This window comes from Equus asinus, chromosome 5 (assembly GCF_041296235.1).
Source record: "Equus asinus isolate D_3611 breed Donkey chromosome 5, EquAss-T2T_v2, whole genome shotgun sequence".
NCBI lineage: Eukaryota > Metazoa > Chordata > Mammalia > Perissodactyla > Equidae > Equus > Equus asinus.
Window position 1 is genome coordinate 41615623 of NC_091794.1, and position 25314 is coordinate 41640936.

A 25314-nucleotide genomic window follows, 5' to 3' on the forward strand; every position below is an offset into this window, starting at 1 on the left:
GACGCTCAAGTTCTTTATATAAAATGGCACAGTATTTGTATATAATCTACGCACATCCTCTAGTATACTTTAAATCATCTCTAGATTACTTACAATACCTAATACAATACAAATGTTATATAAATAGTTTTTATATTCTACTGTTTACGAAATAATGACAAGAAAAAAATCTATACATGTTCAGTACAGACGCAAGCATCTTAAGCCTTTCGATTGGCAGTCGGTTGAATCCACAGATGCGGAAGCGTGGATACGGACAGCTGACTGGATTTTGAATAAGACAGAATGCAGGTGGGTTGTGACCTGCTCAAGATCACACAAATATTTAGTACCAGAGCCAAACCTCTAAATCAGGTCTTCTGAAGTGCAGTTTAGTATTCTTTCTACTTTGCCTGTCCCTTCTCAATAACAGATTCCAGAGATCTAAACCATAGGATGTAGAGCAGCAAATATATGCCTGGGTGTTTCTTCTTCCCCCTCCATGCCTGTGACAGACATTATGAGTCATGTATAGCGCTCTCCTAAGGTGACTGATGAGCATGTAGACGATAGACCCAAAATGCCATCAGAGAACCTAAGTAGAACATGCAAGAGCTATACCTGATTTGTATCAGGAGTGTCAGAAGAATACAGCAAAGACCGGCTCAAAATACAGGCTGTAAAAGGATTTGATACGGAAATACAGTGTGCCTAAGCAGGAGGAAAGGCTTTAGACATGCCTGCCTGGGATCAAGGACATCTGAACCAACACATCAACTTACTTCCTCCAGAATCTACTAAGGAATCGCTTCCCACATCCTTGAGGAACTCTGCTGCTGATCCTACTAGACAATTTCCATTTAATATTTTTAAACTTATTTTGTTGTAGTTGGAAAAAACCCTGTTACTTTAGTTCTATAAAGTATATTGTGTATAAATAATTTGGCCTCGTCCTGAATACAACAGAACTGGAATGCATACAACACACACAACAGGGCAGTACTGGAACATTGTACACTTTGATGGTTCTGCTCTTCATAATGCACTTGGCATTGCCTGAGAGCAAAGTAGGCTCAGAAAAGAAAAGACGATTTCCAGGGTATGATTTAAAAGCAGAGGTTACAAACCTATAGCATTGTGGATTTTAGGGTAGCTTGCTAAGAAGTGCTTCATTCATTCCTTTGTTCACTGAGTACCTAGTACGTGCAAGGTATTCTGTTGAAGACTAGAAGAATAGAAAATGAAACAGGCAGGGATTTTGTCTTCAGGCTTCTCTGGCAGGGACCCCACCATCCTCTTTTAACAGAATAGGGATGAGAACACGGGCCTAATGAGTTAGAAATCCAAATGTTGGCCAGTGGCACCCAAACACAAGAACATTGGGTTTAATCACTAGAAGCTGGATACATCACTACAGTTGTCTACACAAATCAGTAGGCTTCAAAAATATTAATAACACGTCCCTTTTTCTACCTATCTCTTTCTCTTTCTCTTTCTTTTTCTTTCTACATGGATTACATTATCATTTGAAAAATTACTAATTGCTGGATCACTTAGATGCATTCCTGTGCTCTCAGGAAGTTATTCCTGGTAATGAAATTCTTTTCATCAGCTTCACTTTCAGATTTGCAATACAGGCTTGTCCTTTAACAAGTAAGTGTTCTTTTCAGAAAAATATGCAGCAGATGTGGCAAAACAGAAATATAATCTTCTTGGAATTGGACTGGTTTGGATAACAATTAAACTTTCCTTTTTTGTACTTGGGCTTTATTCTTCTAGTAATTTCTCTGTCTACATCAAATTTTCAGGAAGGTAGAAGTCATCATTTTGTGTAATTTATTCTCAAATCTTCAAACAAAGGTCAGTAAACTTCTGACTTCTTTTCAGATTTTTGTGCTTAAGAGCTGTTGATCTATATTTCCCCTGATCTTTTCTGGAATAGAATATCTCAGTACTTTCCATTGGGTTTTCCTAAAAACCAGCAACTTGTTTTTCAACTAATAATCTTAACCCAACCACCCTTCAAAGGCCTATAATGTCTGTTAAGCACCGGCGCACAAGAACAAGACAGAAAAGAATCTAAAGAAAGGGGACTTTCGAGTCAATCCAATCCAGGTTCCATGTAAGGATCTGCCCTTCCCTGTGTGACTCGACATAAATGACTTAGTCTCACTGAGCCTGTTTCCTTATCTGTAAAATGGGGATAAAATGTACATTGAAATGTCATTAGAATTAAGTGCAATATGAGAGCAGAGAGCCTGGCACATAACAGGAGTTCCTTAAACAATAATTTCCCTTTGCCTCCTCCTGAAAATGACAGTGATAAAGCTCAGGATTTAATCATTCAAACCTATAAACAGTTACAAATGCAAACCCCTCAGGTCCCAATCAACTTTTCTGACACTTTGATATGTAGAAGATTTGGCATTTCTCCTCTTTCTTCTTATTGGTAAAAAGCACCCCACATTAGGGAAAATGAAAATTCGGGGGAAAAAAAACCACCTATAATTTCATCATCCTAAGACCACGATTGTTTCTATTTTTGTCATGGTCTGGCTTTTATACCAAACGGTCACATATTCTCCACAGTCGCAATCAAGATGTGCTTATCATGACATCATCTCTTTTAAGGTACTAAGAAATTTATTCCAGGGGACAGTGGGAATCAGCTGAAGAAGGCATGGAAGGCTGCGGAGGTGTTCAAGTTCTCTTAAGATATTGTTCAAACCTTTCTCCAGCACAGAAACTCCACAAAGAACTCCCTTGCAGTTTTCGTTACCCAGGGCTGTTTCTTTAAATTGTTTGACGTCAGAGAAGGAATGCTATAGCAACAGTCTGTCAAACTGGAATTAACGCAGAAGAAAGATGGGGGTGGGGAGAGGAAAACTGCTCCCGGGCGGGCCTGACTTCAGAGGAAGCAAACTGGGTAGATGCATTCATTTTATGACATTTTAAACATAAAATACCCAGAGAAATGTGAAAAAAGTCAGTTGAGAGGCGTGTGATGTTTAACTCATGCAGAGACGAGCGACTTGACGGGGTTATCTGGAAGGCCTGGTTTCCTCCGTGACAATAGTAACAATAACTTCCAAGTATTGATCATTTATTTGGAGGCAGGCTCTGTGCAAACATTATCTCATTTAATATTTTAGCACCTTTAGGAGGCAGGTATCACGATCTCTATTTTGCCGAAGACGAAATTGAGACGGTCCACGGCCACGCAACTAGCGATGGTAGAGCTGGGATTAGGGTGCAATTTTGTATGACTCTGGGCTTCAGTTTACTTTCTTACATTTAGGATTCCAGAATGTTACACCTAAACGGGACCTTGGGGTCTTCTAACTCAGCCCCCGCTCCTGCCCACGAGCACCCTGAGGCCTGTGCGGGGCCAGGAGGGAGACTGGCCACATCACTTGGGCGCTACTCAGAAGGGTGCTGCGGCGTCCAGGCGCCACACTAACCAGAAAACGAAACTGTCCGGGAATTCATGTTTTTCTTCTCCTTCTAGCAGGAAATGAGAGAGAAAATAGGAAGCAGAAGCGGCGCGCTGGTCCCCGCCGCCTTCGCCCCGCGCCCGGGCCGCGCGCGCTCCGGGGGCTGCGCGCGCCCGTGGCGCGTCCCCGCCGGGCCCGCGCGCCTCGTGCCTCGCGCCTCGCGCCTCGAGCCACGTCCCCGCCCCGGCTTCGGCGCGCCGCGAGTTGGCTGCCGGGCGTCGCGGGCTGGGTGTGGCCGGCTGCTCTCGGCGGCGCTGGGCTCGGCGGTGCGCTGCGCTGTGCACGCCGGCTGCGAGCGCGAGGGGCTGCGGGGCGCCCGGCGGACCCAGGCAGCGCGCGGGCGACGCGGGCCCGAGCTCCCTCCAGGTAGGCGCCGATCGCGCGGGCTGCGGCTCGTCGGGGCGCCCCGCAGGAGATCCGGGCTTCCCGCAGGGAGCGTGAGGACCCGCGGGGCCGCCCTGGCGGAACCTGGCCCGGCTGGCGGCGCGGGGCCGGCTGGGTCCCTCCTGACTCGGGGACGGCGGACTCCGGGCGGCGGATCCTGCCCAGGAGGGACGGGGCGGGTGCGCCTCGGTCGCGCTCTGCTCCCGCGCGGGGACCGCCGCTCGGCTGCCGCCTCCGGCACTTCCTGGGCCGCTCGGATCGCTGGCTCTGGGAAGCGAGGGGGCGGTCCGTGTCCCTGGCCTCCGGACCCCCAGGTTCCTTCCACGCCCCGAGGCTCCTCTAGGGGTCTCGGAGCGCCAGCTTCTGTTTAGCCCGAAAGTAGCGGTTATTCGGGACTGCCCAGAGGGTTATTGGGTGGAGAGCGCTGGGAAAGCGCATAAAAGTTCTCCTCTGAGTGCTCAAAATGAGTCTTTTGGTTTCGTGTTCAATTTATTTTGGAAATGATATGATGCCCAGCATTTTGGGGGGGGGGGAGCGATTAATGGATTTTGAATATTTGTGAGTTCAGTACATGATAACATGTTTTCCTTCTCTCTCCACATTCTTCTGCTTCAAAACACAAGTGATTGCCTTGTACTTTGATGTTTATCGCTATTCGGTAAAGGAGGAATGAATTTCCCAAAGTTTAAAAACAGACTGTCATTTGTTTATAGAAGCAGTGTTTTCTTATTTTGCATCTTTCTCTTCCCTCTTCTTCTGCTCCTTCCCTTTCTCTTTTAGTAAAAGATGTGGATGCATCTTTCTCCCTCTCGGCCACTGGCAAAATAGCTCGTGTGGATTAGCACCCTACCGGGAGGTTTTTTTTAAAACGTTTCAGAATTTGTTGATTAGGACGCCTTATTATCAGTCCATCTTAGTGTTGCAAACTGAGATTGTGACCTTTAAGGACATCTTCTAGAACAGGGATAGAGCACACACTGCTTATTTAAGATGAAAGGGAAGTCATTTCTAGCTGGCGAGGAAAACGGCGGTCTGTATTGGTAAAATTGTGTGCTTTGAGTCTCTTTGTCGTTGCACATTTGAAGACTCTTCAGTGAGGGGCTTTTGGGTTATTACTGATCCTAGGCTTTGAATGTTTATTGTATATTTCAGTGTTTGGTTAAGGATCGTTTTAAGATTTTCCATGTTGCATTTTGTTTGTAGAAGAATTTGAAACTGAAATAGAAACTTTTAAAATACCGTTTTATTGAACGCCTTAACTCGTATATATAGATTTGTAAAATTATAAAATTGGTTAATAGGGCTTGTGATACATGTAGGTTCATCTTTTTCTGAGCCATGAGCATTATTTAGGAGGTTATTCTGAGTCCTTGGTTTTGGTTAACTTGTAGAATTCTTCTTTTGTTATTTTTCCAGCTTTATTGAGATATAATTGACATATAACATTGTGTAAGTTTAAGGTGTACGACGTGATGATTTGCTATACGTATATGTTGCAAAATGATTATCACAATAAGGTTAGTTAACACATCCATCACCTCACATAATTACCTCTTTTGTGTGTGTGGTGAGGACATTTAAGATCTACTCTCTTAGCAACTTTCAAGTACACGAGACAGTATTGTTAACCATTGTCCCCAGGCTGTGCCTTAGATCCCCAGAACTTCTTCATCTTATAATTGGAAGTTTGCACCATTTGATCAACATCTCCCCAGAATTGTTTCTTTTAAGTCATTGGCACTTTAGTATGTCAGCACATATTTTACACTGTAAAAATAGACTCTGGGACATTTTGAAAACTGAGAATTGGAACTAAGTGTTGGACATTTTTCTGCCCTTACCAAATACTTCCTGAGGTGGTGTAATTTCTTTCAGGCATGTTACTGAAGTGCACTGACTGTGTTTTTAGTTTCTTTACCTTGCTGACTAGTTTAATCTGCATTTATTATAGGAACTATTTATTAAACATCTGTTCTGGGCCAGGGGTGATGCCATACATTATTCTATTTATATCTCACATCAACTCGGCATAGGAGACGCTCTCCAGTACTACAGGTAAGGAAACTGTGCCTCTGAGATGTTAAGTAACTTGCCCATGGTCACGTAGCTGTTAAGTAACTCAGCTGGGATTCAAGGCCAGACCTGTCTGTCTCTAAAATTCACGTTCTTTTTTCTGTGCCACATTGCCTCAGTGCCAGGGCATGGGGAATGACACTCAGTTACTCATTAGCATATTTTAAATTTTTCCAAGATGTATGGGAGATGTGTGTTTGTTTTTCCAGCATGATCGTTGCTATCTGTCCGTGTTATTAAACAGATCCTCGGAGCAGCCATTCTCCTCTCACCTGTCTATTCCTGGTTAAATGTCTAGCTCAAAGTTCAAAACCTCCCTCTTGCTGGGGCAGAATTTCTCCTGTTGACATCAACAGGTAGTGATAGCTCAATTATCCTTCCAAAATATTAACCCCATTTTAATGTGGGTTCCCTAGAACCATAGATACAACTAATTTGGAAGGTTACAAACAGGATGGCAATCATATGTGGGAATATGGGAACCCTTTGGTATCCCCCAAATTAAACCAGAAGATATTTTGATAGATATTTCCCCTGCAATCATCCTACCCCACCTACGTCTTCAGTTTCAGTTTCTACAGAATCATTTACATTATTATACAGACATTCTGTTATGTCCCCCATCGTAAAATAAAATTCTTTCATGATCCAGGCTTCTGCCCCATTTCTCTGCTCCACGTTGAGAAAGCATAATTTTTTGATAGAACAAAAATAAATACAGGAGAGGGAACCAGAAACGAGTTAGTTACCTACAGGGAGTGGGTAGGAATGAGTGCAAGGGGTGGTGGAGGGGAAGGGCACTGCTCTGATTCTATCTTTTTGCATCGTTTTGAGTTTTGAAAACTCGTTAATGTTTTACATGTTCAAAGATAAAATTAAGAAGCTTGGGAGAAAAAACCCTTCCAAATTTAATACAGACGGCAACAAATGAACCAACTGTATTTCAATGAGTAACATAAACTCTCAGAAGAAAAAAAAAGTAAATCCAAGTCAGTTTTTAACACAAGACTTTGGCTATATACCTTTAATTTAAAGATAAAAAGGACTGCCAAAAAACCCCCAAAAATCTGGAACCCTGTGTAGTAGGCTATTATTTATAGTGGTAGATATGTAGCAATTCTGAAACTGTATTGCGTGTAGTGTAGGATTGAGCAACTGAGTAAATTCATTGATGTTGTGGGAGCCTGGGTTTTCACTGTGGGAGAAGGGAAGTAAAAATATGGAAGAAGGCAATGAAGAACTCTCTGGTGTTGGGTTGGAATTAGAGTTCTCCATGTGAATTTGTGATTAAAATATACACACATTCCTACATTCGTACATAAATTTCCTACCTCTGTCTGATGAAAGGTCCCTGAAGCAATGACACCTTTGTCGCAGTGAGCACACCTAGTGCCCAGATCTAAATGGCTGGTTCCAGAGCTGAGGCAGGAAAGTATAAGAAGAGCCTAGAACGCAAAGTAAAAAAGTGTTCAAGAAAATGATGGCGGCATGTCAGAAGGCCATCATAGGAGATAGCTTGAATGGCCAAATGTGGGAAAATGTGAGCATCAAAATGAGTAATGATAGTAATGGATTATACCCCATTGAATAAAATAAGAATCCACAAGTGTATAATAAATAAATAAACTAAGGAAAAGGACAAAGCTCTTCCGAGTAGCCCGCCGATAAAAAATGTAGAAGGAACAGTAGAGTTAGAAAAGTCACCGGTTTGCAAGCATTATGGTAATATTGATTCAGGCAGGCGTTACTAATAGAGAAAGTTTGGGGAAAGAACATTAATGTGGTTTCCAATGATCTCTTTAGAGATGAATGACTGAGGGGAAACAGTAACTTCACATCAACCAAGTGATCAAAGTTAATGTCACCAATAAGTGGGATAAAAGTGTTCCTTTTGATGTGCTTGAGCCAGGGACATCATTACGTTCTTGTGGTATTTCTAAAATATATGACCGACATCTAATCGTGAGGAAACAATTGAGGGACCTTAACTGAGAGTTGCCCTGCAAAGTAACTGGCTTGTACTCTTCCAATATGTTAATGTTATGAAAGACAAAGAAAGACAAATGACCTGTTCCAGATTAAAGGAAGTTCAAGACACCTGACAGTGAAATGCAGTGCATAATACTGGATTGGATCTTAGAGTGGAGAATCCAGTTGCCCTAAGAACATTACTGGGACACTGGCAAAATGTGAATATGTACTGAATATTAAATAATAGTGTCATATCGATGTTAGGCTTCCTAAATTTGGTACTTGTACTGTGGTTATATAAGAGAATGTCCTTGTTCTTGGAAGATACACAGTGAATTATTGAGGAGTAAAGGGTCAACATAGCCTCAGTTTACTGTCATATGGGTAAGCAGTAGTAGTTGTTACATATATATGGAGACAGGGATAAAGCAGATGTGGTAAATGATAACAATGGTGAATCTAGGGGAAGGTATAAGAGTGTTCACTATCCTAGTTTTTTCAACTTTAACTTTGAAATTTTAAAAAATGAAATTTAAAAATAAAACTTCAAAAAATAATAAGGCTAGTTTGTATCAAAAAAAAAAAAACCCGTGAAAGCTTCCATGAAGGCTGTTTCTACTCCTCAACTCCTCATCTCCCGTCTTCTTCTGAACCTACTCCAGAGAAAGACCCGCTTTATCCTTCCAGTGCCATGAAACCATTCTTCTCAAGGTCACTAGGGATGTCAGTCTTGCCGAATTAGATCTCTTGGCCACATTTGACACAGGGGATAAATAACTCCTTATTTAAGCATTTTTTCCCTTGGCTTCCAGGACACTGACTCTTTCTGTTTTCATCCCGCCTCGCTGGCTGTCGTTTCTTATTCTTCTCCATCTCAGTAAATGGTACCACCATCCATCCACTTGCTTGGGCTAAAAATCCTAAGAGTTATCTTTAATTCCGCTGTTTAGCTCATCCTACATCTGTTTCTCCATTGGCAAGTATTATGGGCTCTAACTTAAAAATTCTTCCAAATTTGGCTATTTCTTATTACCTCCACTGCCACTACCCTTGTGTCAAACTACCATCTTTCCTAGACCGACTACTGCAGTAAGAATTCGTCTTTCAGCTTCCCTTCTGTGTCCCCCAGCAGCCAGCATGATCTTTCAAAGATGTAAATCAAATTAGATTATATCTCTCAGTCATCAGTACCCATTACTATTAGATAAAATTTGGAGTTTTTACTGTGGTCAAGAGGCCCGCGTGATCACATGGTTGGGCTCCTGCCCCCTCCCTCATCTCTTCTGCGTTGCTCGCTGCCCTCCAGCCTCACCCTCCTCTTTGTTGTTGATTCAGCCTGCCAGGTTCGTTTCTGCTTCAGGGTCTGCATTTACTGTTTCTTCTGCCTGGAATGCTCTTCCCCCATTTAAGGCATGGCTCATTCACCCATTTCATTGAGGTCTTTACTTTATTTAAAAATAGCCTTCCTTGCCACCCTCTAGCTTCTTGCAGTTTTTTTTCCCTGCATAGTACTTATCTGTACTTGAAATTATTTATTGATGTGCTTTATTATCTGTCTCATAGACAGATATGGAATAAAGCTCCATGACAACGGGAAGTTTTGCTTGTTTTGTTTACTGCTGAATCCCTGGAGCCCGGAATGTGCCTGGCATGTGGTTGGAACCTAGATATTTATTGACTGAATGAATAAATGCATGAATTAATACTTGCCAACTTTTTTGCTGTATTTTATCTAATGCTATTTCAAATGGAGAAGACTGTCTCCAAGAATCCTCTAACATTAGTGCCCTTTAGAGTTTTTTGATGACACTGCTAAGGCTTCTCTGGAAGCTAACAATTTGTCAACTTCGTGTTTCACAACTGCGTCTCTCCGTTGTGTGCCCTCTGGTGGAGGTGCTGCTAATAAGCAGGAGAGGAAGTTGGAAGAAACAAAAATGGAAGAACCTTGGTCACAAACTGCATCATTAACTTTGAAATTACAAGGATGTGAAAAATTTAATTTTAGGTAAGCCTCTAAATTAACCATGATAAGATTGGAAAGAATGAAAAGAAAAAGGGCAGTAGTTAGATTTAAAGAGATATCTGGCTTAGGATGAAAAAATAAAACTATTTAACTCCAAAATGTTTTGATTACTTAACTTAATTCCTGCTTAAATATACTTCTTTCTTTTAAAACGTTTCTAGGATTTTTCCATCTTTAGTTTAAAGACATCCTCTTCTCAACTGTAGTCCTAATTTCAGTTAACCTTTGTTGACTTTTCCGTGTGTCAGTTACCGTATGCCAGTGGAGAAGCCAGTATTCACACCCCGACAGGTGGGTCCTAGAGGCTGCACTCTTAATTATTCTGCTTCCCTACAGCCTTCCCCCTAATGTCCTGTGGATGGTACGGTTATCAAGGAATTTCCTTTGGTGCGGTAGTTGTGAACAAAAGATGCAAGTTCACAGCATGTGTGCTCAATGCCATTTTTTCCAGTATGCATTATGGATAGAGCCTTTTCTTCCAGAATTGCTGAGAACTATATCTTATTTAATCTGTTTTGAAGTAGAAATCATGTTAAATGATTTCAACACTCATGTACTACTGACTTGTGAAAATAGTATAAATTTAAAGTTTTTTCTTTTTATAAGATTGGCACCTGAGCTAACGTCTGTTGCCAATCTTCTTCTTTTTTTTTCTTCTTCTTCTCCTTCCCAAAGCCCCTGAGTACATAGTTGTATGTTCTAGTTGTGAGTGCCTCTGGTTGTGCTATGTGGGACGCCGCCTCAGCATGGCCTGATGAGCGGTGCCATGTCCACACCCAGGATCCGGACTGGCGAAACCCTGGGTTGCTGAAGCAGAGCGCATGAACTTACCCCTTGGCCACGGGGCTGGCCCCCTAAGTTTCTTTAATGTCCCTATTTAATAGTTAAGGCAGTATACAGCTTAAAATTTTTTCCCCAGTTTTAGCTTTAACAGGGTTGGTTCCTGTGCCGTTATTACCAAGGAAACAGTATATACCTTGCTGGGTAAGAGCAGACTTTCTGAAATGCCTGTCTTACAGTTGGAACCCCAAGAGAGAGCATTTCAGGGGATATCGTTGGTGTTGGCGAGAGAGAGCATTTCAGGGGATATCATTGGCGTTGGCGTCTTTGCAAGTACTTAGCGCTCTAAAGTTCTCTTCTTAATAGCTACATAATATTTCATTGTATGGATGTGCGTTTTGCTCTCCTGTTGGTTTATATTTGTAATTTTTTGTTATATAAACGATTGGGTAATGACTTATTAAACATTCATTCTTACCTCTTCAGAAATATCATGTTTTTAGAAGCCTTAGTGTTTCTTCTTCATCACCTAACTTGTGATACATTTTTCCCTTTAGAGAAATTGATCGAATCTGTACCATAAAGTGAGAACAGTGCTTTGGGACAGACAAAGATGAAGACAGTGGTCCCTGTGCTCAAAGAGCTAGTAATCTCCGGTCTCTTGCATAGGAATTTTTTATAGTTTCGTTTAGCAATGGTTTGACTAAGTTTTTTTCCCCTTCATTTTTTTCAGTTCCCCACCTAAACACTTTTACCCAAGAATTGTTTAAAATACGGAAACTGGGCTTTTTAAGTATTTTGTTAATGTGAAATGAAAAACCCAGTAATGCAGCTTAAGCTGAAGGCGGCTTTGTTGTCTAACTGGCCTGTGACGTAGATTATACATTGTGTTTAGGATGGTTAACAAGACTTATAGTGACAAGGCTTATAGTTTTTGTAAGGAAATAATTTTAAAACGTTTTTTACTTTCTACACTTCTGTAAATTAAGTTATGTATTTAAGAGGAAAAATGGTAGACAGCTAATTACTTAAAGAAATTGAAATTCGCCAAGGGATCGTCATTATGTGCATTACTTATTAAATGGGCTCTCTGGAAGCTGGTGGGAGGGATGAACTTTTTGAAAAAGGTGATCTCCTTGTCATATGGTGTAAAAAGCAAAAGCAGTTGGTATTTAAAATTTTTTCAAACTTAGATACTAATTTTCATTGTTATCTGTTAACCTTTATGGGAATAAAACTTTATCAACAAGGGATTTCATTATGTTTATTAATTATTAATGTGCCACTAGGGAAGCTTTGGAGGGGAAAAAAAATTTACAACACACAAAAACTGCACCTTGCTTTAAGATATAAAGAAGGGGAGAAATATATGTTGATATGTGAATTTCACCCATGGTCATGTGCTGACTGATCCTTCAGTGACTATAGTTTTTAGAGGTGGTGGTGAGACACATTGTGAAGGGATGGTGAAGCTTCAGGAGTACTGTGTGTTTCCTTAGGGCTGCTGAAGATCAGTATTGGGATATGTGATAGCGCTGCAGGGTGAAAGCAACCATAGGAAAATCAGAGCAGTAGAATAAAACAAAATGTGACTAAATGTAACTAATAATGAGTCACTGTTCAAGCCACCTGGTGGAGGTAAGCCCCCTTGGATGAGTGGATTTTGAGAACATTAGTGCTGGGGTAGGAGTTGGGGATGGAGGGAAGTCCCAGATCGTTAGTCTGGGTTGTTAATTAACTGGTCTAAATGGCAGCAGTCGCATGATATTTTGGTAAATAAAGTGTGATCCTGAAGTAGCACTGGTTCATCTGTACATCTCAGACCAAAATCACTTATGTACACTTGCTTTTTAATTAGTAAAACCTCCAGGGTTTTATCTTGCGCCTAGGCATTGTGGCTTTATGTTAGAAAGAATGAAGTCTGCACAGGGACAAATACACTGAGTGCTGTATACTCTGTTTCTACTTATTATTGGTACCTTTGAGCTATTTTACCTTTATTAAAGCTATGAGCACATGGAATTGTAGCTACCTTTCCATGAATATGTTGATTACACAAGTCACATTTTGTCCTGTCAAGCCAAGTCAGCAAATAAGCTGCATCATCACGCCTGTTAGGCATCATCAACCATTTTTGGATGAAATTCTGATATCCCCAGTTGCCATATTTTCATCTTTTCGGGGTGGGATTCATTTAAAAATTTTTTTGGTATAGCCAAGAGTCATACATAACCAAGTGTGGTAAATTTAAGGGATTGTTTTTGGTAAAACAAAAGAAAATTATGTGCCTTTGAAGAGATATAAGACTGTGTGACATAATACAGAAACAGACCACACGTGGTCCCATCAAGAAATCCAAGTGGTTATAATGCTTGAGTGGGGTCATGTGAGAAGAGACAGGCTGACAAGGTTATGACTTGTAATTTACATGATCATAATTTATTTTCCTAGAGTTTGGTTCACAGACTCTTAGAAATATTAAAACTAGAGGCATCTCAACTTAGAGAAGGTAGTTTTAGGACTAAGAGGAAATACCCTGCTGTTTTCCATAGCTGACAGTGAGTTTCTAGAACTTGTTACTTTAAGAGGTAGTGTGGCTAAAAATATAAGCATTCTAAAAATGGTTTCAGTGGATCCACAGCAATGGTTTCAAAATGTATTGCATCAAGTTGAAGCGAAATCCTTGGTGTGTTGAGTTCAGCCACTTTCTCATGAACCATTTAGTTTTGGTGATGTGATACTTTAAATATGTGCTCTGTTGTAGCACTTACATCCTGATATAATTATTATTACTTATCTTTCTCGTGAGAAGATGAGCTTTCCTGATGGGGAGGGGGTCGGTTTCTGTGCCTAGTACAGGGTATTAAGCACATGTTTGTTGAGTGGAAGGATGAATCACATGATTTGGAGCGACAGTCGGTCAGGATAGTGCTCATTTCTTATGTGCTTTAGGACTATGGATGGAAACAATAGGAATAATGCAGGAAGAAGAATCTTTTTGAAAGCTTTTCTGAAATGTCACCTGGAAAAAAGCTAAACCTATTCATTTAAAGCTCCTGTTGTCTCTCTCTGTATGTGTATGTAGGAATTTAAAAGGATACCCTAAAAGAATAGAAAGGACATTTCCACTCTATATTTATTTATTTATTTTTAAAAGATTTTATTTTTCCTTTTTCTCCCAGAGCCCCCTGGTACATAGTTGTGTATCTTTAGTTGTGGGTCCTTCCAGTTGTGGCATATGGGATGCTGCCTCAGCATGGCCTGATGAGTGGTGCTGTGTCCGCGCCCAGGATTTGAACCGATGAAACCCTGGGCCACCGAAGCGGAGCATGAGAACTTAACCACTCGGCCCTGGGGCCAGCTCTGTCCACTCTGTATTTAAAACATGCACTCTGCATCAGGTTTTCATGGCGTACCTGATATTACTGTAATTTTAGATTTTGTTAGCCTTGCCTCAAAGACTTCTTCCCCTTCTTATATCTTTCCTTGATGTAAAGGATAATTTAAAAACTTTTTCAGGGCCAGCCCAGTGGCATAGCAATTGAGTTTGCATGCTCTGCTTTGGCAGCCTGGGGTTCGCGCGTTCGGATCCTGGGCATGGACCTACACACTGCTCATCAAGCCATGCTGAGGCAGCGTCCCACATACAAAAAGTAAAGGAAGATTGGCATAGATGTTAGCTCAGGGCCAATCTTCCTCACCAAAAAAAAAAAAAAATTTTAATTTAAAAATTAAAGTTAAAGAATTTATGATTAAACACTCAGCTTTTATAAATGGCAAATAGTCTAAAACATTGCATATGTCACACACATTTAATTTATAACACACAAATGTAAAAATGTATAGAACGAAACGCATTTGCTTTTAATTCCGTAAATTTGTATTCATTTTTTATTTCTATGCATGACATTTTATTGGGTCATGGAATTTACCATCTCTCTTTAGATTTCTGCAACGACGACATATCCTGTTCAATGACAAAACCCCTAATTGTTATCGAAAGTATTTACCCCAGATGGATCTGTTTTTGATACCTGGATAAAGAAATTTTTTTCTTGTTGATTGATTTATGACTTTATGTGGCCTGACCATGTTGTACCTTAAGAAAACTTAATCACAAGTTCTTTAAAATATATACATTTATCAATATAAATAAATATATATAAATCACTTTTGGCATTTCAGAATTCAAGTTCCTTTTTTAGTTAATTCCAAAAATATGTGAAACAGTATCTTCTTAGTAGGTATTTTCTCATCTGCTTTGCTGCTTTAACAGAGATTAATGCATTTAAGCCTTAAATTAAAATTTTTTTCAAGTCTCTCTCTTTTCAGGTGCCCTGGGTATTTCAGGATAGAAGATAGCCTGGTTCTTAAGCTGTCCTTTCCAACCCTCGTGTTTATTTCATTCTTGTATTTCTTAAAGGGTAAAGCAAGACAAATACAAGTAGACTATTTTAAAGGAGGTAATGGCTGCCAGAAAAAATCAAGATTTTGCCAGATGCATTGTTTCCCTTGAGGAAAGGGAAGATAACACCTGAAATACGTCAAGGAATTGTTAATGATTTCTTTGTAAAAACATTTTAAGTTGTGAGCATTGAGAAATAGGAAAGTCATATGAGAACTTCTTTTTTTTCTCTATTGCTTCTTTCCCCATTCTGAAGCCGTCCTTCAAAAAAATTTCACTATTCAGATATGGGAAATAATTTAGCTCTACTTTAAAACTGCTGAGTGGGAATGATTTTTTCTATATCTATTCTGTCTAATATCCTTTTTTAAAGTATTTTTTTAAAAGTATTTAGGTGTTTTGTTTGACCAGGAAGATAACATAAAGGCCATTTAGTTTTTTTAGGAACTTAATGCGTGATCACACATTCCTGAACTTTCCTCCAATCAAGTGGTTTTTAGGCTTGTTTCCTTATAAATAAGAGCTTAGACCTGTGGTTCTGAAACTCTAGGAGGCATCTGAATCACCTGGAGTGCTTGTTACACACAGACTTCTGGGCTCCACCCTCAGATTTCTTAACTCTTTAAGCTTGGGAAAGGGCCTAAAAATTTGCATTGCTAACAAGTTCCTAAGTGATGCTCAGGCTGCTGGTCCCCACCCTTTGAGAACCACTGATTAGGCTATTTGGTTAAATTAGTGGTTATCAACCATGTTTCTTCCCTTGCCCGCCTGAAGGATAGAACATTAATCATCGTGCCTCCATCTGGGAGGCAAGGCATTGGAGTGGGGACGGGCAAGGCGCTGTTGCGGTGGCTCAGGTATTGAAATCTTCAGGAGGTGGGTATAGTTTGAGAAAGCCCTTCAAATGATTGGATGTTTTCCCTCCTATCCTGTCTCCCCTTTGAATCCCCCCCCCCCCCCCCCCCCCGCAGCTCCTCCCCTGTCCTTAGAGAGTCCTGGTCTATGTGAAAGAGTGCCTTTGGGGTAGGAATAGTTTCTGTCCTCTCCCAGCAAATGGAAGAACACAGCCTCGAGAGTCAGGGAGGAGGCCTCAGTGCTTCTTAAGGAGTTAAGAAGAGAAAGAAGTGGTTACATTGCAGCACAACTCGGATGCTGAGGCCGTGAAAAGAATTCTTTCTGGTAATAATTTTATTTTCCTTTTTTCTTTAAAGTAGTATTGTAGTATATCTTTTGATCTATCAATAGATACAAACATTGGCCTAAATAGTCTTTATGGTTATAGCTTCTTCATATATTTCCCTTGCTGGGCCAAATTAGCTCTGACTTAAGGTTCCAAGGACATTTTGCAAATGTGTTTTATTTACTCCCCCAAACAATCCCATGGGGTAGATATTATTATCTCCACTGTACTGAGGAGGGAATTGAGACTCAGGGAAGTTAAACAGTTTCTGGGATTGCACAGTAAGTATAGTCGTATTCCATGTCTATTAGGTTGTGTGAGCTTGGGTAAGGTCCACACCCTCCGTGACATGTGGTTTCCTCATCTGTAGAATGAGGACGATATTAGCACCCACCTTCTAAGGTTGAATCGAGGTTGTTAGGTGAGTCACTATGATGAGTTTTGAACAGTCCTGCCACATAGGAAGTGCCCGATAAATGTCATCCCCTGGTTGGCCAGCTCCTACTTAGTATCGTTTGAGTTCAAGGGTCATCCTGCCTTTGTGCCGGGTTATCCTCCTCTTATGTATTACAGGTCAACAATCTCTTATCCACAAGTTGGAGATGGAAAATTCTTTGAAAACTGCAGTTTTTTCCATCAGCCATTTAATCAGAACCTTATGTGATTTGAACTCATTTGGTGCCGCAACCTGACCCGAACTGACATGAAACTGTTGCTAGCCTTTGTTTTCCCTGCCTGGTTTGAATATGCTTGCATTTTGCTGCAGAAATACTCCTCCTTGATTATGTGTGGTGCTGCCCCAGGGCCCAGTGGGGCAGTCATGTGATACGTGATGAACACACTTCTTTAAAATCTGAAAACTTTCAAAATCTGAAACGCATCTGGCCCTGGGGCTTAGGGTTATGGATTGTAGATTTATGTGAGTATGCACTTAAATGTCTGTTTTCCTTCCTAGACTTTAAACTCTCGGAGAGCTGGGGCTATGTCTTATTCATGTGTAGCCCCAGTTCTTGGTGCATAATAGAGATTGAGTAGATGTTTGGTGGAAGAATGAACTGTGTCAGAACATACCAGTCAGGTGAAGGGACACAGACTGGAGAGCAGCACCTTATTTATTTGCTGGAACATACAAAGCAGACTGCCTTCAGTTCACAAGAGGCTGAATCGTTTTACTTTTGGGGCACTTAAAAATGTTCAATGTAATGAGAAATTTGGTTTCAAAATAGGAAAAACAAAACTTAATGCCTGTGCTACAGTTTCAGTATCTCTAACTTCTGGGTTTTTTTTCTCTTATTCGTTCGCCCCACGTGGCTCTAGGTTTTTGGCTACCTTGAGAAAGAGGGCCACATGGGAATATCTGTGTACGGAATACTAGCGGTGGGTGGGCAAGTGTGTTTTTAAATTCCCTGGTAAGAGTGATCATAAAAACTTGAAATAACTTACCTAACTCAATATGAGTTTAGAGCTTTTTTTTTAATTTTACAAAGTACAGGAATCATAAATGAAGAATGCAAAGAAACAAGTAGAGCATTAGAGAATGGATTATAGTAATAACAAACTTGAAATTAACTTTTTGATGAATAGACTTTTAGTAAGAAAAAGTAGTTTATGCTTAAATTTATTAAGTACAATTTAAAATCCTTTCATGCCTTATTTGAGCTCTCACGATCAGTATAAAAATTGTTGGTTGCTAAGAAATACTTGTATTTCCTTGTCTCATATAGATTAAAATAGCTGTTCACTAACACAGTAGTATAATTGTACAGGCTACATAATGCCTTGCTTTAGTAAAAATTCTGTGGACATTTTAAGACGTAGAGGGAGAAGGCCATTTGAATTATGCAACTGTATTTTTTTTTTCCATTTTATTTAGTAATTGGCTTGGATACAATGGCTCCCTGGTATTTTTTGATATTTGTAACTGGTACAGCTGAACTTTTAAAAGATAACTGATACACTCCTTTCTGCTCCACTTACAATGCTTTCACTATATGATAGAGTTATTTGAAATGTATTAAATGAATCAAATTTTCATGTTGAAAAAATCTTACTCAAGAAGTTATAATTGAAAGAGCACTGTGCTTATATCAAACTAATTTGTTAAATTATTAATTTAAAATTGGTAGTCAGCAGTTTCAATATCACTTCAGATTAATTGTGGTAAACAGCTCCAATTTGATGCTGAGTGAAAATCACCATTGGTCAGACTCCTTGCCTATTACACTGTATCTGTCCGATGGTTTTTATTTTGTAAAGGAAGGTAGGGATGGCTCATACATATCTTGTATTCCTCCATGTCTTTCCTTCCTCCAAGGAGGGAAGTTTCTTAACAAGCTGTCTGAAGATAGACCCTTGGAAACATAAATATTTAAGAAACGAATGGGAGAGGGTGTGGGAAGAACCCACAAAAATACAGAGAAAGAATAGTCAGCGAAGTCCAAGGAGGATCTAGAAAGTGTGGGGTTGTGAAAGCCATGGGAGTAAAGTTTGAGCAAGAAGGGAGGATCAGCAGTCAGATTCAGCAGAGAGGTCTGGTGAGATGCCCTTTGAAAAGAGGCAGTATGACAAGTGGTTGAGAGCCTGGTTCTAGAGTCGTATGTGCTTGGGTTCAGTTCTCAACCCTGCCTCTAATCTTAGACAAGTTATTTAACCTGTCTAAACTTTGGTTTCTTTTTGTCTTATTTTGAGTTCATCCCATTCCACTTATTTTATGGTTCCCAGTGGAGTTTAGGTATGTTAAAAGATAACTGAGGCATATTAAAAATGTGGCTTTTTTTGAGCAAAAGTAGACTTGGATTAGGCAGTGCCAAACCAGAAGTGGTGAGGAGTGGTCCACCACGGGAGGTAGGAGCAGGGTTTTATAGAGGAGAGGAAGAAGCAAATCAAGGAAATCATTTGATTGGCTGTAGCTTACCTGGTTGCCTTATTTGGAAAACCTAGTTGGCTGTGACTAGTTGTCCTTATGTTTTGATTTCTTAACCTTGAGGCATTTACAGGCTTAGGTTTTGGTTTGCTTACGTAGGTATTGCTAAGGTATTAGAACCACCTCAGTCTAATGGCCTCCTGGTTTAATTAATTAACAGAGGTAAGGGTTGAATTAATTATAAAAATATTTATCTTGGATCCATATATGTGGACTCACTTTTATATATTTATATTTGGTTGCTTGTTGATAATATATAAATACCTATAGAGCAAGTACCCAACTCAGGAATTTGAAAATTAACAATTACTGGCAACTGCTTGTGTGTTCCTCCCTTGTACTGTTTCATCATTCCCTTGCTTCAAAAAAGTTTTATTGCGTATGTATGAATTCCTAAACAATATATTATTTAGCTTTAGTTGCTTTTGTGTTTTCTAAAAAGAGTTATTACGCTGGTATGTGTCTTCTGGGACTTGGTTTTTCTCTCAACATCATTATTCAGATTCATCTATGTTGTCTATACATGTATGTCCTCTGCTGCATAATAATTCTGTGAAAACAGTACAATTATCCGTTCTCCTGTTGGTGGGCATTTGTGTTCTCATTTATTGTTATTACAAGTAGTGCTGTATGACCCCAGCTCATAGGCGTATGCTTTTAGGGCTTATGTACCCAGGGGTGGAATTAAATAATTAGATTGAAAGAGATACATATCATCACCTGTGTTAGGCATTGCCAGGTTGCTTCCCAATGAGTTGTCCCACCAGAACATGAGTTACTGTTTTCCCACAACCTTGCCAACTCCTGGTTGATATAAAAAACTTTTGTCAATCTAATAGTGAGTAAGATTGGCCCTGAGCTAACATCTGTTGCCAATTCTCCTCTTTTTATTTGAGGAAGCTTGTTGCTGAGCTAACATATGTGCCAATCTTCCTCTATTTTGGATGTGGGACCCCATGGCTTGATGAGCAGTGTATAGGTCCACGCCCAGGATCCAAAGCCACAAACCCCGGGCCACCAAAGCAGAGCTCATGAACTTAACCAGTATGCCGCTCGGCTGGCTCCCTGCAATCATTTTATTTGCATTTCCCTGATTACTGAGGTTGAGTATCTTCTCATTTGTATGTTGGCCTCTACAGTTTTTCCTGTTGTGATTTGGCAGTTCATATCTTTGAATGTGTTTCTATGAGATCATCAGTCTTTTTTATTATTAGTTTGGAGGAATTGCTTTTAAATTCTAGATGCTTTAGTTGAATTTTAGCCTGCAGCTATCTTTTCCCAATTTGTGGCTTGATTTTTGTTTTTTCTTTTTTTCTTTCTCTCTCTTTGGGATAGAGGAGAGACTCTCTTCTCATCATGAACACACTGTACTTACACATCTGAAGAGGCTAGCTGTTGGAGCTGGCCTTCTCTCCTCTCCTCAGTCTTCTTGTATATAGGGATAATTGTAAAACTCATCCACAGCTGTGTGAGTGTGTGTGCGGTGTCCAGCACACCACTGGGCTGTTTAGTAAGCCTTGGGGATGAATCTGCTCCCATATGTTGGAAGCTTTTTAAAAAGGTAGCTTGCTTGATGCCTCTTTGTCTTCAGGTTTGGGGCCATTCACCAGATCTGAGTCCTTAGAAGCCCCACTCAATTTCCTATTATGCATATAACCAGTGTAGATGGAAAACTTTTATTTATGTCTATAATCACTTGCTTTGGGGTCATTAATTCAGAGAAAGTCTGAGCAGTGAGAGAATATTTTTTGGTTTCCTCACTTCTCAGGTTTGGATCTTGATTATTTTAAACTTTCAATAAAGAAGACTGAGTTAATTGATACTCCAGTTACTCTGCCTGGCTATACCCAGTGGAGGATCTCTTCAGTCGTGGGTGACTATTCATCTTACTGGTTTTCTTTCTTCTGCTGTATTTTCCATATTTTTCTTTTCCTCATGCTGAACTCACAAAGTTGTATAACATTTTGCCACTTCCCTGATTTCTGTGCTTTATTGAGCATAGACGTCAAGGAACTGCAGGAGGACAAGTAGTTAGGTGACTTGTTTTCTGCCAGTCAGAATAAGTGCCCCTAGAGGACTTCACTTCTGAATTTGAACTTGCTTTTAGGTGTATAGTTTGAGGGAGCTACTTACTGTTGATGCAAAATAAACAATAACTGTCCTACAGATAAGAGAAATAAGGTGAGTTTACTTGAGCCAGAGGGAGGATTATAACCCAGGAAGGCCTTAGAAAGCATTCCAGAGAAGCATGGTTTTCAGTACAGTCATATCTTTTTAGAACAAAGAACATACATTAAACGCACCCAGGATACGTAGGTATTCGGTTGCAAATTAGCAGTCAACATGATTGTGATGTCAGGAAACTGACTAATCTGGGTATTACCAGTCGGGCATAGGAGGGGAAGTCTGCATTCTTATCTTAAGAGTGCATTCTTTTTTCTTCTTCTTCTTCTTCTTCCCAAAGCCTGCCAGTACCTAGTTGTATATTCTCCTTGTAGGTCCTTCTAGTTGTGGCATGTGGGACGCCACCTCAGCATGGCTTGATGAGTGGTGCCATGTCCGCGCCCAGGATCTGAACTGTCAAAACCCTGGGCCGCCAAAGCAGAGTGCGTGAACTTAACCACTGGGCCGTAGGACCAGCTCCAAGAGTACCTTCTTTAAAGGTTAAGCAGATGTACAGTGTATGTGTGATAGGCCACAAGTCACCCTTTTTAGTCCAAACCAAATCAGTTTTGAATCTGAATACTTACCCCATATACCTCAATCTGTGAAAATCTCTTGTAATTTCCCCTTTTGATCAATAATCTTTCGATAGAAAGCATTGCTGATCAAAATATTGTCCCTCGGTGCCAAGGTGGTTGCTTTCTGCCCTGGGTCCATCATGTCCTTCTGTGCTAGACTTTTATTTCCTTGATTTGCCCAGTTATCCACGCTGGGGGGGAAATAGTCAGATATAGTGGACAAGCATAGAAGTATATATTAACAGGGGAAGTGTTTCAAATGTTGCACATGTGCTTTTACATGACTTCCTGTAGTTACATTGTTTATAACAGCTATAGAACAGGTAATCCAATACTTGAGATGATTAGCTTAAAAATGAATTCTTAGGCTTAGCCTTAATAGGAAAAGGGTATTTGTCCAGAGTTGAAGGATCGATCAACCTTCTCAAGTTGATGAGCAATCATTAACTTAGTTTGCATGCCATCTTACAACACTGAGAAAACAGTAAATTAGTTTGAACATTATGACTAATGCAAGAATTCCAAGGAGTGATAGAAATAGGAATTGCAATCCAGGTTGCAAATGGAAGCCAATACCACAAGGGAACCAACTAAACAAATCAAGACCAGGTATAGGATCGCTTAAGGCATTCACCTGCTTTTTTCATGTGCTTTATTAGAGTTGATACATTGGAGGACTCACCAGGTATAAAAGCACAGCATTCAGTTTGAATAATACATGTATGTACCACCTTGGGATGCTGTAAGAATATCTAAGGCCATTCTATTTTGAAGGACAGCCTTTCTTATTAAAGACATTTCACTATCTAATAAGGCTATTCCTGATTGTTAGCTCAGTGTGAATCCTTCCCTGCATCCAAGGGAAACTCAGGGTGCAATATTTTAGTCATCTAGGCAGTAGCCAAGGCCAGAGATTTGTTCCACATAATCATTGAGTGCCATTAGGAGCCACCTGATAAATGCCTGGCCTTCATGACCAGTCTATTCCAAATCAGTCACTTTCTTTAAGTATGATAGCATTTTGAAACCTTGAATGGAACAATTATGAAATAGGTGTACAGTTTAAGCATAACAAAGGTTTACATGAGGAGATACAAGGTTGGGAATACAGGCCTGGTCCAGAATCTTGGGACAGCTGTCTGGAACAGACGCTGTCTTCTTCTCATCCTGGTTTGGAGATAGTTTTCTTGGTCAGTTGGGAATTGGATATCAGGAATAGGAACTGAAACCAACTCAAGTGGAGAGGGCTTTTTTAAACAAGAAGTGTGAATCTGTGAATCTATGCCTTTTGATTCTGTAGCACATGAATTGGTTAAAAGTACCTGGTATGGTCCTTTCCAACAGGGCTACAAAGAGTCTTTTATTTGATGCCTCTTCCAATAAATAAATTCTCCAGGTTACAGTCCATGATCCTTAAGTTCTGGGAGCTCTCTGTGAAAAGAATCAGCTAACAAGCTTTCATTTCTTTTAAGCATCTCAATGAGACCCTGACAACAATGTAATAGCTCCCTTAAGTGAAGTTGGTTCATATATTTCCTCATCTAATTGCATAGGCCATCCTATTATTTCAAAAGGAGACAGCTGATGTTTACCAAAAGGGTGTAGATCTAAGATTAAGGAGCACTAGTGGAAGAGATTTTGGCCATGAGAGAGTAAATTCTTCTGAAAACTTTGCCAGTTGAGTTTTGATGGTGCCGTTAGTTCTTTCCACCAATGCAGTGGGAATGCTATGTTATTAGCCAAATGTTGCAAATAGATTTAATTGTTTGTCTGGTGCAATGAGTTCCCCAGTTACTGTGTAGGAACTTGGTAGGAATTCCTCAAACAGGAATTATCCTTTTCAATAATAATTTACCTAAAGCCATTGCTCTTCTGAAGGAAAGGCGTCAACCCAATGTGAAAACATACAGATCATTACAAGATATATTTATCCTTGAGATGGTGGGATTTGGACAGAGTTCAATTGCCATACCTCAAAGGGTTCCTACAGAGGGGGAAAGTGACCTAGTCATTCATGAAATAGTCTCCCTAGATTATATTTTGGGCATATAGCACCATGAGTATAAGCTTTATGAGCCACTGTGGGAGAAAGTTTCCAAAAGTATCATTTTCCCCCTTTTGTTGCCACCTTTGTTTCTTTTCTTCCATGGCAATTTCTTGAGTCTATAGAGGGAAACCTTTTGCTGGGTTAGGAGAGTTAATAGAAAGTAGCAGGCATTCTTGAGGCTGGACAGCATATCCAGCTTGATAATGTCCTTGATTATCGTTTAGGTAAGACTCATCAGTAAACCAATTAGAATAGAATGCAGTCCTGGTCTTTTCCCCTTGTGATGTTGGAAGCAAGGTAGCAGGGTTAAAATAGTGAATAATATTTACCTACATAATATAACCTGAGGAGGTTTATCATCATTTGCTTGACAATGCTTCCCATGCAATTTTGCCTACCAAACAAGCCTAATTAGTATCCTCCCTTTTAGGAAGAGAGAACAGATTTCTTTGAGAAGTCCCGGGGGCCTCCTGAAAATTCTCAAAGAAGAGGTCAAAATAAAGACTTCATTTAGGGTATGAATTTTGAGGAGCTTGTCAAAAATATCAAAAGGTTTTCAAACACTTGGTCAGACAAGATCAAGTGTCTGTTAATCTTGTCTCTCTAAAGCAATGCTTAGTTATCCATTCAAACAAAGTGACAGCAAAACAGTCAAGGGCAAACAGAACATTGAAACAGTCAAAAAGACCTTAACAAAGAGACCTCAGTCTGTTTGAACATAGGAGATTGTTTTAACAAAAGAGATTTTCTGTCCTTTAGGTAGACTTACTCAAAGATAGAGAAAAACCTTTTATAACCTCTTTATCAAGAGCAGACTGAGAGTTTAAGAAAATTATCCCCTTTAAGAGAGAAAGCCAAATTCTAGTTCTTGTACCAGCTTACTTTTTACATTAAAAGTCATTTACTTAATTAGATTCCTTTCAATCTTAGCCAACTTGGCCATGTACAAAACTCCTCAGGGTTTTACTTCCATCAACCCTCTGTCACTTTCTTTTTTACATTCAGAATTTGTCCTGTGCTTGCTTTCTTCCCTTCTAGTACTTTAGGACAAATTTATTTTTCTTTTTTTTTTTTTTTGTAAGATTTTATTTTTTCCTTTTTCTCCCCAAAGCCCCCCGGTACATAGTTGTGTATTCTTCGTTGTGGGTTCCTCTAGTTGTGGCATGTGGGACGCTGCCTCAGCGTGGTCTGACGAGCAGTGCCATGTCCGCGCCCAGGATTCGAACCCACGAAACACTGGGCCTCCTGCAGCGGAGCGCGCGAACTTAACCACTCGGCCACGGGGCCAGCCCCCAAATTTATTTTTCTTAACAA

General features: G+C 40.1%; 1 protein-coding gene across 5 annotated transcripts in view; it reads left to right on the forward strand.

The window, feature by feature from the left end:
• Positions 1-3578: 3578 nt before the first annotated feature.
• Positions 3579-25314, forward strand: part of GNB4 (G protein subunit beta 4) — a 66729-nt gene continuing 44993 nt past the window's right edge. The window contains exons 1-2 of one of the 5 annotated variants that reach the window (XM_044771117.2): positions 3583-3839; positions 5809-5912. The gene's annotated coding sequence lies outside the window, so the exon portion shown is untranslated. Of the gene's footprint in view, positions 3840-5808; positions 5913-16080; positions 16289-25314 lie in introns of those variants that run through there. The other 4 variants (XM_070509381.1, XM_044771121.2, XM_070509382.1 and 1 more) reach the window with 4 other exon arrangements.